Source organism: Primulina tabacum, chromosome 1, assembly GCF_025594145.1.
Source record: "Primulina tabacum isolate GXHZ01 chromosome 1, ASM2559414v2, whole genome shotgun sequence".
Taxonomy (NCBI): domain Eukaryota; kingdom Viridiplantae; phylum Streptophyta; class Magnoliopsida; order Lamiales; family Gesneriaceae; genus Primulina; species Primulina tabacum.
The window spans coordinates 19,119,995-19,135,973 of NC_134550.1; the positions used below are offsets into that span (position 1 = coordinate 19,119,995).

Genomic DNA, 15,979 nt, shown 5'->3' on the forward strand with positions numbered 1-15,979 from the left:
TGAAGTGTTCTAAGGAGTTTGGTTGGCTTCGGTTCGAAATTTTGACGTCCATGGGTAAAATGGTCAATTAGGGTTTTTAGGAGCAAAATGGTAGTTTTGAACCCGGGTCGAGCTAGTAGTACTAGCGGCGCCCTGATAACAAATTGACATGTTTTAAATGTATATGTTATCACAAACATGAATTTTTATGGAAATATGAAAAAAAAGTTGCATGCTTTATTTTAAGAAAATTTATGTATATGCATGATTTTTATAAGTGATGAATATGATGATAGATTTTGAAAGATGGGAGTTGGTTGTGACTTACACGAACACGAACATGAACATGTAAGGCCAAGGCTCAGTGGATAGGTAAAACTGTCGCTGATATCCCCGCCGCCGAGGACCACAGTTATACGTAGATAGATCCATCGAATAGAGCTGATACGAAAGTCACAACTAATGATATGAATTCAAATAAAGAAAATGAACATGTATATGTTGATATGATGAGACATGTTTTGGACATTTTATGCTTTGACATGATATGTTTAAATCCATGCTTTTAAGATCATGAAGTTTATTTTAAGTGCATTATTTTTCACTGTTGGATGTTATGTATATTTACTTGTTATAATTATTCAGGTTCAGGTGTGTCGAGTCTTTAGACTCACTAGGTGCGAATGATGCAGGTGTGCATATTGATGAGGAGACGAGAGACGCCGAAAACTGAGTAGGAGGACTTGGATGTGCGCACGCTAACTCTAGGACCATACTTTTTCCGCAAATTTATGTTTATGAGTTAGGAGCGAACATGGATATTTTCATATACTATCGTTTTTACATGTAACGTCTACTAATTTAAAATACTTCTAGAATTTTTTATTTTTATTTTATGAAATCTAATAGGCGAAAAACCCATTTAAATGCATGCATGCAGGACTGCTAAAAAATATATGCCTTTTAAAAATAATCGTAAACAATCGCCATATAATAATGCAGTTTAAAAATTTTCCAACACGACCATTAATAATGTGCGTAAAAATAAAACAAGTAAAAAATCCTGGAAAGACATCAACTTATCATAACGAGCGTATAAACTGATCATGTCTACTTAAAACTCATAAAAACGTGATGTGCGGAAAAAATATGGTCATCAGGTTCTGTGCGCACATCCAGCCCAGCCTACTCAGAATTCAGCACCTCCAGCCTCCTCATCGATATGCTCACCTACATCATTCACATCTAGTGAGTCTAAATACTCAACACACCTGAATGTTAATAACAAGTACATATACATAACATGCAACAGAGAAAAGTACAATAATAAAAATACAGTTCATGATCTTTAAAACGTAAACGTAAACATAATAAAGCATACGTGTCAAAACATATCTCACATAACATCATATACGTGTTCATTTCTTTTAATTGAATTCCGCTCATTAGTTGTGACTTTCATATCATCATGTCAGTCGATGGATGCATTTACGTGTAACCGTGGTACCCGACGGCGAGGACATCAGCGACAGAATTACCCGTCCACTGAGCCCTGGCCTTACATGTCATCGTGTTAGTCACAGCCAAATCTCATCCTTCAAAACATGACATCATATTCATCATTTAATAAAATCATGTATATACGTCAATTTTTCTTAAAATCAATCATGCAACGTATTTTCATAATTTTATAAAAATCATATACGTGATACATAAAATTAAAAACATGATAAATTATTGTTCAGGGCGCTGCCAGGACTAAAAACTCGACTCGGGTGCAAAATGATCATTTTGCCTTCGTAAACCCAAAATGACCATTTTACCCCTAGATCTCTAAATTTTTACTCGAAGTTTATTAAACTCCTTAAAACACCCTAAAACATATTTATAATTTTTCTTAGATGTAAACTCGAGCTCGTTTCAAAATTTAAACGATTCGATTTAAAACTTGGACCAGGGTCCCGGTTTTAACCCTAGTCGACCCGAAACTTTACCAAATCTTTCCCAACTCAAATCATGTCTTAAATCCTCCCAACCAGCCCTTAAACCATAAGTTCCAGTCCGCTATGACCCAAAAAAACAAGGACAAAATCTGCTGGAATTTTCTGCGGAAGATGTTAACAAAACTCTAGTACACTAAACTTGCAACTTGTCGACCCTAGGCTCTACCAGCTCGGACCAGCCTTGGACCAGCCCTTCTTAGCCTATCTTAGAACCTTACTGCACTGACTTAACCTAAGCTCACAGCCCCAAGCATGCTGCAACTCTCGAACCCCCAAGAACATTTACGGCCACGCCCCACTCGAAGCACAACCGACCCTTAACCAATCTACTTCCTTCCTAGCCGAGACCAGCTGGTTATGGACCTTCCCTAGACCTCGGTTGTACCCTCCTGGATCACACTTTAACTGGTTCAGCCCTCACATAGCCGAGCCTACTTTATTCTTCACCAAAATAGTTTGAAATCCCTACCCGCCTAGGAGTATATCTTCGGCCATCACCTAAACCTTGCAACCCTAGACACCGGCACCTTGATTCGCATCTTACTCGACGTCTACAACACATAACATGCAGTTCAGCAGCCCCTTACAAAATCAAGTAAGAAAACGCGAGTTTGCATAAAAGAGCATGCACAAATCCATGAAAACCGATGCATAAACAAAAAAACATGCAAGATCGTTAATCCCTATGTACTCGCACACACATCAGCCTACATATGGAGTGAATGATGATAATAGAAAGACGTGAGGCATGTCTTATCGTGTTTATGCTTACAACTTGAAGATGTGTGCGTCGGGGAAGCACATGAGGAGCGGGAAGGGAGCTTGATTTGATTTTAATAGAGGAAAATGAGTTGGCTGCTGGTTGCTGCTAAAATCAAAGGGAACGATTGAGGCTAGAGAAGGAGGGGGCGGCCAAAAATGCAGGTTTAGGGTTAGGGTTTGAGGGGTAGGGTTTAAGTAGAAAATTTGTGCACTAATGGGCCTATATTATTAATTAAAGGAGTTTTAAAAGGTTTTATGCCCAAAATGCAATTAAATAGACTCTTCAAGCTCAACAACACTCCTGAAAAATAATTCGTTTTGGTACGTTTCTGAAAATATTGTCGAACCCTCAAAAAGTCCTCCGAATCATTAAAATTTGCGTACCGAATAAAAATATGACCTGGCGAGTAAAAATACTCACCAAAGCCCAATTTTTTAAAATTATATTTAAAAACACCTCATATTAAATTACTATTAAATTAAATAGTTTTCTTGAATATCCCCGATCTCCGTTCTTCGCTCGAGCATGAAATGCAACTTAAAAACTCTAATGCATGAAACTTTACAAATAATCATGACATAACCCTACCCATGCAATAATCATGCATGGAATGCATAAAAATTAATAAACATATAATAAAAATAAAAAAACTCTAGATTGCATGCATTCATGCTACGTAAATTTAAATTTCTTGGACCTTACATTACATGTCGATGGTTTGTGAGGAGTTTTGCATGATTCTCATTTGAGTTATTTTTAAACGGCAGTTTAGGGTTTGACGATTACTGTTATTTTTAACTGCAGTATTTTTATCAGTAGTGAAATACTTTCATTTTAAAATGAGTGATTGACAGATGTTATCGCATGCATGCATTTAAATATATTTTGAGATTTAGTTTACAAAAAATAAAAATAAAAATTCTAGCAGTATGTTAAGCAGTAGATGTTTCATACAAGGCTCCACCCGTCAAGTCCCCTCACGGCTCGGGGGAACATATTATTTGATGGTGTTTCCTCTGCAAGAGTGCGGCTGCTGAAGAGCCTGACCTCCCCAGCTAAGCCTACCTATCTTCCGAGCCTAGGCTCTGATAGCAAGTTCTATGAGGGCACCATCTGGGCCTTCTCCGTAAGTCCTTTATCCTTATATTCCCTTTGCTTTCCCTAAAATAATTTTCTAACATTTTTTGTGCTTGTGCAGGGCATCCAGATGCTGATATATTCCTACGAGGATGATATTTCCTTAGCCCAACTAGATACAGATTGAGCTCGAGCCACGGGGAAACTTTATGCCCAACTCCAGGATGAGTTACCAAGGGCCCGGGGTATGCATGAGCAAATAGTAGACGGGAGGTGTCCATCAGCAACTGGTGTTGCCTAAGCTGATTTAGAGACCGCCCAGGCAGTAGCAGAAAGTTCCTAGGTAAGGACGGAGGCTGCAAAAAAGTACTTGAAGCCTCCAAAGTGTGGGCTTGGGAGGCCAAGTATGAGGTCAGTGGTTCAACGGTCCGAGCAGATGCTACGGTGACTACCCTTCCAGAAATGCAGGGAGCAGTTTGAGGAGGCTGGTATCAATCGAACGGGAGGGAAAACTTCCTTAATTTTAACAAGGCCATTGACTACCTCCCGGGAGAGGTTGCTGAAGTTACGAGGCCGAGGATGCCGAGCCCGTGGATATGGAGCTGGTAGAATATGTTTTGTAATTCTGGTCCTCCAGCCAATCTTTGTACTGGTCTTTATTATCAAACAAATACAATTTTTTTCATAGCCAATACCCTTTTTTTTTCTTTTCCTTAAGTTGACTGTGTAACGATCATGGGCCATTATGCTGAACCAACATGGGCCTCATCCCATACCCATGCACCACTACTGGTCACGGGTTGTTAGGATGGTCCAGCATGAGCCCTAGCCCATTCCCATGCACCATCACTCATAGAACATCCCACCATTGGAAAGCGGTTTCTTTCGTCTTCTCCAACACTTGAACCCAAGACCTCCATGCTTAAGTACCTAGATTCCTAAAGTGTTGGTATCAACACTTTAGGAATCTAAATACTTATACCTGGAGGTCATGGGTTAAAGTGTTGAGGGAAGCGAAAGAAATCTCTTTCCAGCAGTGGGATGTTGTATGATTGACGGTGTATGGGCATGGGCTAGGGCTCGTGATGGATCATCCTAACGACCCGTGACCAGTAGTGGTGCATGGGTATGGGCCGAGACCCATGTTGGTTCAGCCTAATGGCCCATGATCGTTACATGCTTCGGCCCATACCCATGCACCACTATTGATTATAGATCGTTATGATGGTCTAGCATGAGCCCTAAACTGGTACCAACACTTTAGGAATCTAGGTATTTAAGCCTAGAGGTCCTGGATTCAAGTGTTAGGGGAGGCGAAAGAAATCACTTTCCAAGAGTGAGATATTCTATGAGTGACGGTGTATGGGCATGGGCTACGGCTCATGATGGACCACCTAACGACCCATGACCAGTAGTGGTGCATGGGTATGGGCCGATGCCCATGTTGGTTCAGCCTAATGGTCCATGCACCACTATTGGTCATGGGCCGTTAGGATGATCCAGCGTGAGTCGTAGCCCATGCCCATGCACCGTCACTCATAGAACATCTCACTGCTGGAAAGTGGTTTCTTTTGCCTCTCCAACACTTGAACCTAGGGCCTCCGGGCTTAAGTACTTAGATTCCTAAAGTGTTGGTACTAGTTCAAGGATTGGGAAATCAAACTGCGTTTTGAGTGTGTTATAGGAGGAAAAAGTCCTGTGGCACCGCACGGTAGCCCAAATGGTACCAACACTTTAGGAATCTAGGTACTTAAGCCTGGAGGTCCTGAGTTCAAGTGTTGGGGGAGGCGAAAGAAACCACTTTCTAGGGGTGGGATAATCTATGAGTTACGATGCATGGGCATGGGCTACGGCTCATGCTGGATCATCTTAACAACCCATGACCAGTAGTGGTGCATAGGTATGGGCCGAGATTCATTTTGATTCAGCCAAATGGTCCATGATCATTACAGGCTGGGCTGATCAATACATATTGTATAAGGAAAGTCCTCTAAGTGTCAATAGATAAATGGCCCTCTAGGATGGATTGATATAAAATGGGCATCCGACTTCTGTCCAACCATGCTAATGACTGATATTCAAATAATCTTAATAATTTGTAGAGCATTTAATGGCAATTGATCATAAAATTAATGTGCCTGACCCGAACAACAAGAATCTTTGGGAACCCAGACTTATAACCAAGATGGGGTTCCAGGTTTAAATAATATATCTCAGTCTCATGTCTTCCGAGCTTAAATAAGTTTTCGAGGCCTAATGCCTCTCGAACTTAAATAAGATGTCGGTACTTAATGCCTCCAGGTCTTAAGTAAAATACCGAGGTCTCATGCCTCACGAGTTTAAATAATATGGTGGGTTCTCAGAGCTTCCGAGCTTAAATAAGATGTCGGGGACTCATATTTTTTAGGCTTAAATAAGATGCCAAGGTCTCATGACTCTCAGGCTTAAATAATATATCGGGGCCTCATGCGTCCTCGGTTCATGTATCTCGAGATTAAGTAAGATGTTGGGGTCTCATAACTTTCGGGCTTAAGCAAGATGTCGGGGTCTCATGCCTCCCTGGCTTAAGTAAGATGTTGAGGCCTCATACTCCCAAGATGAAATAAATTACTTATTTTGAAATTGATCAAATGAATTACATTGATATTCATAGGGTAAATGCTGAATACAAGAATTAAGAGTAGTATATCTTTATATTTAAATTATAATAATTTCATAGTCGCCTCTTAAGAGATCGACCCTGGTCATCTTCCAGATACAAATCTCCTGAGCTGACTTTCAGGATCATTTTGTAAGGGCCTTTCCATCGAGCTTGTAGATTTCCTACTTCTCTTGCCAGATTAGATTTCTTTAAGACCAGATCACCAACCTGAAAATTTCGAGGTCGGATTCATTTGTTGTAAGCTCGCATGACCTGACCTCGATAAACTTCCATTTGTATAGCAGCTCTCTCTATTTTCTCCTCAATGAGGTCCAATTCCTGGGTGTGGGCTTCATCATTCCATTGATGTGGGTTTATACTCTGGTTGAAGTATGTCCTCTCTCTGCTGGTAGCACTGTCTCAGAACCATATTCCAAGCTAAAAGGTGTTTCTCCTATGGCATTACAAGGGGTAGTTCTGTAGGTGCACATAACACTTTGTATTTCTTCGACTCAATCTCTCCTGATTCCATATAGTTTGTCTTTAAGGGCCTGAACAATGGTGCGATTGGTGACCTCAGTCTATCTGTTAGCTTGTGAATATCCAACTGAGGTGAAAGACTATGTAATCTTCATTTCTTAGCTCCAGGCTGTCACTTTGTGTCCCTGAAACTGTAGTCATTTTCAGATACCAGCTTTCTTGGCAACCCGAGCTGGCACTCTGTGTTTTTCCAAGATAATTTTAACATATCTTCTTATGTGATTCTCGTCGGGGGTTCATCCTCCACCCTTTTAGAAAAAAAATCCATAGCTACTAGCAGAAAGTTCTTATGGGATCAGACTACAGAGAAATTGTCCATAATATTCAGGCCCCAGTGATCAAATGGGAAATATGCTCGGATTGGTCTCATGACTGAGGTCGGGTTGTGGTGGAACTTGCCATGCCGCAAGCATCTTTCACAAGATCAAACCACTCGGACAGAATCCGAGTTCATAGTAGGCTACCAAAATCAGACCAACAAAGCTTTCCGGGCTAACATCATGGCCCCGCATGGTCTCCGCAACACCTCTCATGGATCTCTCTGAGCACGTACCTGGAATCCTCCTCTGTCACACATTTAAAGATAAGACCTTGGTACGATCTCCGATACAATGCCTCTTTCAATACCACAAATTTGTAAGCTCGCCTCCTGGTCTTCCGAGCTTGACCCAGATCCTCGGGTAAACTGGCGGTCAAGATGTACTCCAGCATAGGAGTCATCCAGGTGTCTTCTCGAGAAACTGATGATCTGGACTCTATTATGGACATCAACTCGGTATGACATAGAGTTACTCGTTCTTTTACCTCGGCCAAGGAGGCTTTCATCTTGGCCAGGGCATTGGCCTCTGCAATTTCCTCTCGGTTGATTTGTTCCCCACTCTTGTCTGTGAAACTTTCAGATAACTCCTGGATAATTTTCAAGTACTCCATTTATCTTTCCTCCCGGGCTTCATAATATTCCCTTACTTGTTGTATAACCAACTATGAATTCGATCAAGTAAATAATGACCCGGGTTGTTCTGATTTCCTGGGCAGCTCTCATACTGATAAGAACAAATTCATATTATGCCTCATTGTTAGAAGCCTGAAAATCTAAATTTACTCCTATCGTGATTTTCTCCTCGTATGGGAAGATCAAGATGACTCCCGCACCACTTCCATCCTTATTAGATGCCCCATTCACAAATACTATTCATACTTCTTCCTTCCCAAAGTGAGCCATCTCGGTTAGGAAGTCTGACAGGGCTTGACCATTGAAAGCAGTTCCAGGCTGGTATTCAATATTGTATTCCCCTAGCTCCATTGTCCGGATGGATCATGATCCACACATACGGGTTGTTGGTGAGGACAATAATATGATGAGATAGAAAGTAGAGTCTCAATTTCCTTGTTGTGATTACCAGGGTCAGGCCACCTTCCCTACCTCAGTATACCTCAACTCGGGCCTCTTGAGGGCATGACTAACATAATAAACATGTTTTTGATTAGATCCTTCCTCCTGAACTAGTACTGAGCTAACTTCATGCTCTATTGCAGACAGATATACCCAAAACCTTTCCCTGGGCTCGGGCTTCTCCAAGACTGGTAGACCGACTAGGTGACTCTTTAAATCTTGCAAGGTTTGTTCACACTTATTATGCCAACCGAAATCTTGGGCCTTCCTCGTCACATGAGAAAAATGATAATTGCGGTATGCCAAACTAAAGATGAATCGAGACAAGAACCAATACTCCCTGTAAGCTGCAACACCTTTCTGACGGATTTAGGGGAAACCATTTCCATAATAGCTCTCACATTTTCCAGGTTGACCTCGATCCCCCTCTCGATCACCATAAATCCTAGAAACTTCAAACTATTGACCACGAAAATACACTTAACCGGATTCAATTTCACCCCATACTCCCTTAGGCAGCGTTTCGTACCATGGATTCACTAGGATTGTGGGTTATATTATTCATGATAATCCATTGTTTGATACATTTTTTATTAAATCAATCAAATGTGCTCTAGAAAGGACTAGACTTTATTAAACTAGGTAACATAAACCCATGCCTCACTTCAATACTAATAATCATTATTTTTATCCAATGAGGCAATTTCGATAATACCCCTTCCCCAAAAAAAAGTCCAACATAAAAATCCTCCTCCATTTAAACAAACGATGTTCTAAGAAAGGGGCATCATTGGGTTTTTTTCTCTCTGTGGAGAAATCTGTAGAAATCAGGTAAACAATGTTTAAAATATTTGTTTAAGAAGCTTATTAGCATATGGTGTTGTAAAAATTAAGTTTTGTTATGTTATATTTACTTCTATCAGTTGCGAAATTTTCATAAATCTGAGGAGGCTCATTGTCTCGATAAAACCTCTCCCAATCTGATTTCATTTTTGGTAAGAAGCCTTTTTGCAATTTTCTATCAACTTTGTGAAATTCATTATGCTTAATGCGGTGAAAAAATTGTTAGTGAAATATTTGTTTATGAGAAAATAAATTAATGTTAAAAATAATTTAAATAGTTGTTACAGTAAGAAAGTGAAATTCATGAAATATTTGTTTATAAAGTTTAAATGGATATGTTGAAGTAAAGGGTTATTTTTGTAGGATCATATTCATACTCTTTTCATGTTTTCAATATCGTCTATTGAATGTTATTATATTTCGAATTTTTCTTATTTATCTTTTTTATGACATTTATTTCTATTTATGATTTTTGAAAAATGATGTTTGTTTTCTAGTTCGTACTGACATAGTTGATTTCAATCTTGTCTTGGTTTTTGATTTCATTTTCTACGTTTGAGGCTATTGTTGTATCTTGCTTTTGTAAGATTATTTTTCTTTCGAGCTTGTTTTTTCTATTTTATTTATATTTATTTTATTTCAATAGAATCCATTACCAAATCTGAATTATCATATCTGAATCGTAGGCTTAGTACAACGTGAAATACACATAATATGCGTTAATTTAATTTAAAAGTAATTGAATTTGTGTTTTTTAAATAAGTTAGTGATACACTATTGATTTTTGTATTGTATCTAAAATTATTTTTAAGTAAATTTTTTACGTATTTTGAAGTAAGTATTGATAAACCAGTAATTTATAGTTAAATCTCTAATATTGTCTTTTTTTACAATATTTAAAATTTTATATGATATTTCGAAATGCATTGTTAACCAACTTTTAAATTATAATTTGTTGTCAAGTTGTAACGCCCCGAAAATTTAAAGGTCCACGCGAACCACATGCACAAATTATTAAATTCTTTGTGTATTTCAATTAAATGATTTAATTGTATTAATTAATTATGTTGCGCATATTTGTATGTTTAAATTATATTTTTATATATGGTTGCATTAAAATGTATTTTAAAGGTTATTCGAGTTGCGATCGAGGAACGGAGACCGATGGCTGAAAAATAGAAAATGTTTTTATTGGAATAATTGCTTTTAATTATTTAAATTATGGGTGATGCTTTTTCTTATTTTTGAAAATATGGGGTTTTTGCAGTGATTTTATACGCCGTGACGTAATTTTTATCGGTGTTGGTTTTCAACAAAAATGCAAACTTTTTGGCAACCCGGCTAATAAATTCACAAACTTATTTAAACAAAATTATTTTAAATATTTTAACTAATCACTAATGAGCTTAATTGGGCCTAATTAACTTCCTAATGGGCCTAAGCTTAATTAATAATTTATTAACTATAAAATATGTACAAAACCCCACCCTAATTCATTATCATCCCACGCCCACCTCCCCAATTCTATCAAAACTCTCCCCTCAAACTCAACTCACGGCACACACAATTTTGAAAAGAAAGTTTGAAGGTTCTTCATGGAAAAATCAAGCCATCGTCTTTGTGTCGCCGTTCTTCGCAATCGTCAACCGTTTTTCGTGCGTTAAATACGCAAAGGCACGCCATATTCTTCCTTTACTCATCATCACACCATATTATATATTTATGTTTGAAATTGCATGAAAAACAAGAGCACCATGTTATATTTTCGTTTGTGCATCCAAGGCGATTTTTAAAGCTTGATCTTTGTTCCAAAAACATGATTTTTATGAGCTTGAAGGGGCTGCCATGATTAGTACTTGTTAGGAGCATGTTTTATATGATTTTAAAGGGTCCTAGAATGCACTAATAAGCTGCAAACGTGAATGACAAAGCTGGAAAAAAAAACGTAGGCATCAAAAGAAGGAACCGAAGGTGTGTTGGCAAGTAAGTGTCATGTAGGCTCGGTTCTGTGCATGGGCTGGTGGGGGCTCGGCCAGGGCTGGGTCAGGGTCAGGGTAGTCTCAGTCTAGGGTCTGGTAGGGCTGTCACTACTACATGTTAGAAATATCGTGAGGATTATGGTCCCAGTGGGAGCCCGACGATCGTGTTTCCTTGGATACGGATATGAATACGTGATACGAATACGAATATGTTAATACGTTGGCCAAGGCCCAGTTGACCCGTGAGAGTGTTGCTGGTGTCCCCGCCGCCCAGTACTGTGGTTTTCTTTAGATGGATCCATCGCCCAATACGTTTAAGAATACGAGTCACAATCACGATCTGAATTCAACAAACACGAACATGAACATGAATACGAATATGAATATGAGTATGTTTATGTTTTTATGAAAATGTTTTTATGCATCATGAAAATGTTTAAGTTTAAGTTTATGCATCTTCATGAAAATGATATTTTAAGTACAAGTATTTTTCACTGTTATATGTTAACTGTATTATGTATTACTTGTTATCAAGAATATGATGTGTTGAGTCTGTAGACTCACTAGGTGTGATTGATGCAGGTGATTTTGATGTTAATGTTTTTGGAGGTCTTGATGGTTGATCTGACTGGACTGAAGGTGCACATAACCCGAGGATCGACGCTAGTTTTCTGCACTAGTTATGATTTATGATTTTAAGTAATGTTAAAGATATTTTTACGTCTTTTATTTATGTTATGAGAGATATTTGAGAGGTTATAGTATGAGCTATACTTTTCGAATAATGTTTTTAGGTTGGTAAAATATTTGACGATTTTATGCTTTAAAATATTTTTCCTTTGGATTTTTAAATGGCAGTTGGATGTTTATTTTTAAAATGATGTCAAAAATATTTTATGGTTCGGTCGATGCTAAGTGAGGTTTTAAAAAAAAAATTCTAGTACTTTTTAAGAAAATGAATAAGCAGACGTTTCACAAGTATCTTAGAAAGATGACCATTAAGCGTATGCACTATCTACTTTTCGTGATGCTGCATCATATCATGTGTTGATCATTATTGATTTTGTTACTTTTGAGGCGACATCGACTGAAGTTACGTACAAAACCACTTCACGAGACTCGTAGAACAACAGTCTCGTACATCATAACACAAAGAATAAATGTGAAAAAGAACCATTTGCACATGATTATTGAAATAGGAGATGTTCAATGTGTAGTGAACTTGTGAATGAATAGGAATGCATTTGCACGATTGTGTTGCTTGCTAACTCATGTTGGAGGAATAGTTGAGTCTAGATATGTCCGTATTGAAGAGAAGATCACCATGTTTCTGTCTATATTGGCTCATCACAAGAAAAATCGTCTTGTTGGTCATAGCTATGTACGTAGTGGACATACAATCAGCACCCATTTCCATGAAGTGCCCCGATCAATTCTCATGTTATATCCTATACTACTGGTTACATCATCCCCTGTCAATGATGGAAATGATTCAAGGTAACCTCAAACAATTTTTAATTACTTGTCTAAAATAAACATTTGAATTAGGCATGTATGAAGATTCTGATAGTTACATTCATATAAACTTATTATTGGTAAATTGTACAAGGATGTACGACGGTATACATGTACCTACCATGGATAAGGCATAATATAGAACAAGAAAAGGTACTATTGCAGTTAATGTTCTTGGGGTTTGCGACCATGACATAAGTTCATATATGCACTTACGGGGTGGGAGGGATCTACAACAAATGCTAGAGTTCTTCGTGATGCATTGACTCGTGACGCCAAAATGCAAGTTCCAACAGTTTTTGTAATCTGAATTTATTTTTTTATTAACTTTGAAGTATGAGACTTATTTTTAAATATTATTTATAAATAATGTTAATTCTTGCTTCTTAAATTTATTGCTTACATAACTCTCATGACATAATAACTAATTTTTTATTTTCAGGCTGTTATTACCTATGTGACAATGGGTATGCCAATGTTGAGGGACTCTTGACTCCTTACAGTCGAGTACGCTATCATAGGGATGATTGGGGAAACCGTGCAATTGGTCCACATAATTATAAGGAGTTATTCATTTAGAGACACTCTCAACCCCGAAACGTGATCGAAAGAGCCTTCGGTTTGTTGAAAAAAAGATGGGTCATACTTCGAAGTCCCTCGTTTTATCCACTGAAAACACAAAACATAATCATAATGGCTTGTATGTTGTTGCATAACTTCATCAGGTCTGAAATGTCTGATGATCGTATTGAATAAGTGAACGACAAGGTAGCCAGTCCGAGCCATGAGATGATGATTTCATCAACAGCTTGGAATCATCGGATGATTATGATACGTGGAGGGGGAGCCTTGCAATGTCGATGTGGAACAATTTAAACTAAAATCATTCCAGTTTTTGTACTTATTTCATATTAACTTTGAATATATGTACTTGTGGCATTTGATGCTATTTTATTTCTAAACTTTAAAACATAACTGCATTGTATGTTATTTTGTTTTGATTATTTCCAATGATCTTGTTTTTTTCTATTATTATTATAAAATGTAGTTGTAAGTAATTGAATTATTTGACATTCTTCACCTATAGACTTTATTTTATGCATGAATAGAACAACGACAGCGGCAACGCATAATTATGGAAAGCGGAGCAACTTCTGGGAGTCGTGTTGGCAAAGAAAAAAAAGAATATAAGACTACACATAGTTGGAGTGAACGTGAAGAATAGGTTCTGATACATGCACTGAAAGAGGCTTCCATAGAAGGTTGGAAGAGCGGCAATGGATTTCCGCCAAGGTACTTAGGTTTTCTTGAAAATCATATGAAAGTAGCATTCCTTGACACAAACTTACGTGGCAACCCACATATTAACTCTAAAGTTCATGTGGAAAAAATGTACAGAACTTTGGCGACAATATTAAGTAAAATTGGAGTAGTATGGAATGAATCGGAGAAGACCATTGAAGCTTCAAACGACATATGGGAAGCACTAATTAAGGTATTTTTAAAAAAAAAAATTGTATGACATTTTTTTCTTAAAAAAATTCTATTGAACTCGCTTTTTAAAAAAAAACTACAGGCAGACAACAATGCACGTTCAATGAGACACAAAATGTGGACCTCTTACCATGATTGGTGCGAAATATTTGGAAATGATCGAGCAACCAGAGACAAATCTGAACAGTTTATTGTGGCAGTTCAAGATGTCCTTACAATGACACCTGAAGTTAGGGGTGTCAAAAATGAACCCGACACGGGACGACACGAAAAATATCGGGTTTGGGTTTATGATTTTTGGGTTCGGGTCGAAATGGGTCGGACCCGATTGCAAACCCGTAGAAAAAAATTTCCGGGTGGGTTCGAGTTGACCTGAAAAATATATCAGGTCACCCAGTGACCTGAACCCACCCGACCTATCATGTTTTTTTTAAAAAAAAGTTTTACAATTTACACAATTATTGTCCAGGCTCAGGATTTCTCACTTTCTAAACTAAAATAAAGCCCAACCCAATAATTCTCTAATGTATCCAAGGATTAACCCTTGTTGACTTCTCATTTCTCATCTCGTCCAGGCACTTTCTCCCCTTCTCACTCAAGAGTCCAAGTGAAACCCTTCACCGCTAATCCGCTTCTCGCCCAGCTGAACGAACTGAGTTTTGTTAAAGTAATCTTCGTTGAGCATGACAATGCATACCGGCCACAAAATATAGTCTCAGTTTCATGGAAAACGTGTTGATGGCATTGATTTCAATTTTCAAGTTATTTTGAGTTAATGTGGTTTAACAAAGCAAATGTGCTGCCGATTTTCCGCATAAGTCAGACCACTTTCTCTTACTTATTTTCTCATTTTTAAATTTTTATTCAAAACTTTGTATATGCTGAAATTCAACATCTCTTGTGAATTTAGACATATTAAGATTGCCTTATTTACGATAGCTTATTGTTCGGAAATTTTAGCCTAATCCTCCAGTATTTTAATTTCATTTAATAGAACTTCCCATTATATATTTTGAAAATTTAAAAAAAAAATAAAATCAAAAGATTGACCCATTTGTAACAGATGTAATATAATATACATTATTGTGAAAGTAGGTTTTCGTGGAGAAAAAAAGGGGAAGAGTGATATGACTTGAATATATTGGTCCAAAACAGGATGTCATATGAGTTAAATATATATTGAGCCTAAATTTTTATAAAGAATAGCTTTGACATGGTGATGAGATATATTAAAGTTTCAAAATGTTCAAATGTAAAATTTAATACGTACAGGTTGTGACTTGTTGGAATTTTCATTTTTTTTCTTGTAGCTAATCCTATTGTTATGCCTTTTAATTGATAGAATGAGTTCAGAACATATTGCTCTTGTTCACGAGGAGGATAGTGAGGAGGGTGTACATGTGTTGGATTTAGATGTTGATGAAGAAACAGGTACTAACTTGCAAGGTCGGGTCTCCAGAAGTGTTAAACGAAAGAGACCCTTAAAATCACAATGGTGGCAATATTTTGAGATGCTTCCAGAAGCAGAAGTAAAAGAAAAGCGTTGCAAATGTAAAGCATGTGGGACTACGTACAAAGCAGACAGTAGTATGGGGACAGGTAATCTCCAATGCCATATTCTCAAATAGTGTCCTAGACAGAGAACTCGTGATATTGCTCAGGCTTTGTTAGAACAAGGCGATAAAAGTTTTGCCATAAGGTCACAAAAGTTCAGCCAAGAAAGATTTAGAGAGTTGCTAATATAAGCAATTG

General features: G+C 37.7%; 1 long non-coding RNA gene across 2 annotated transcripts; it reads left to right on the forward strand.

The window, feature by feature from the left end:
• Nucleotides 1-12,903: 12,903 nt before the first annotated feature.
• Nucleotides 12,904-14,962, forward strand: LOC142518377 (uncharacterized). 2 transcript variants are annotated; one of them, XR_012813534.1, is made up of 3 exons: nucleotides 12,904-14,228; nucleotides 14,310-14,344; nucleotides 14,803-14,962. It is a non-coding gene; the product is annotated as an uncharacterized LOC142518377 (long non-coding RNA). The 2 variants fall into 2 exon arrangements; XR_012813535.1 differs by lacking the exon at nucleotides 14,803-14,962 and having other exon boundaries at nucleotides 12,904-14,026; nucleotides 14,132-14,228; nucleotides 14,310-14,573.
• The last annotated feature ends 1,017 nt before the right edge of the window (nucleotides 14,963-15,979 follow it).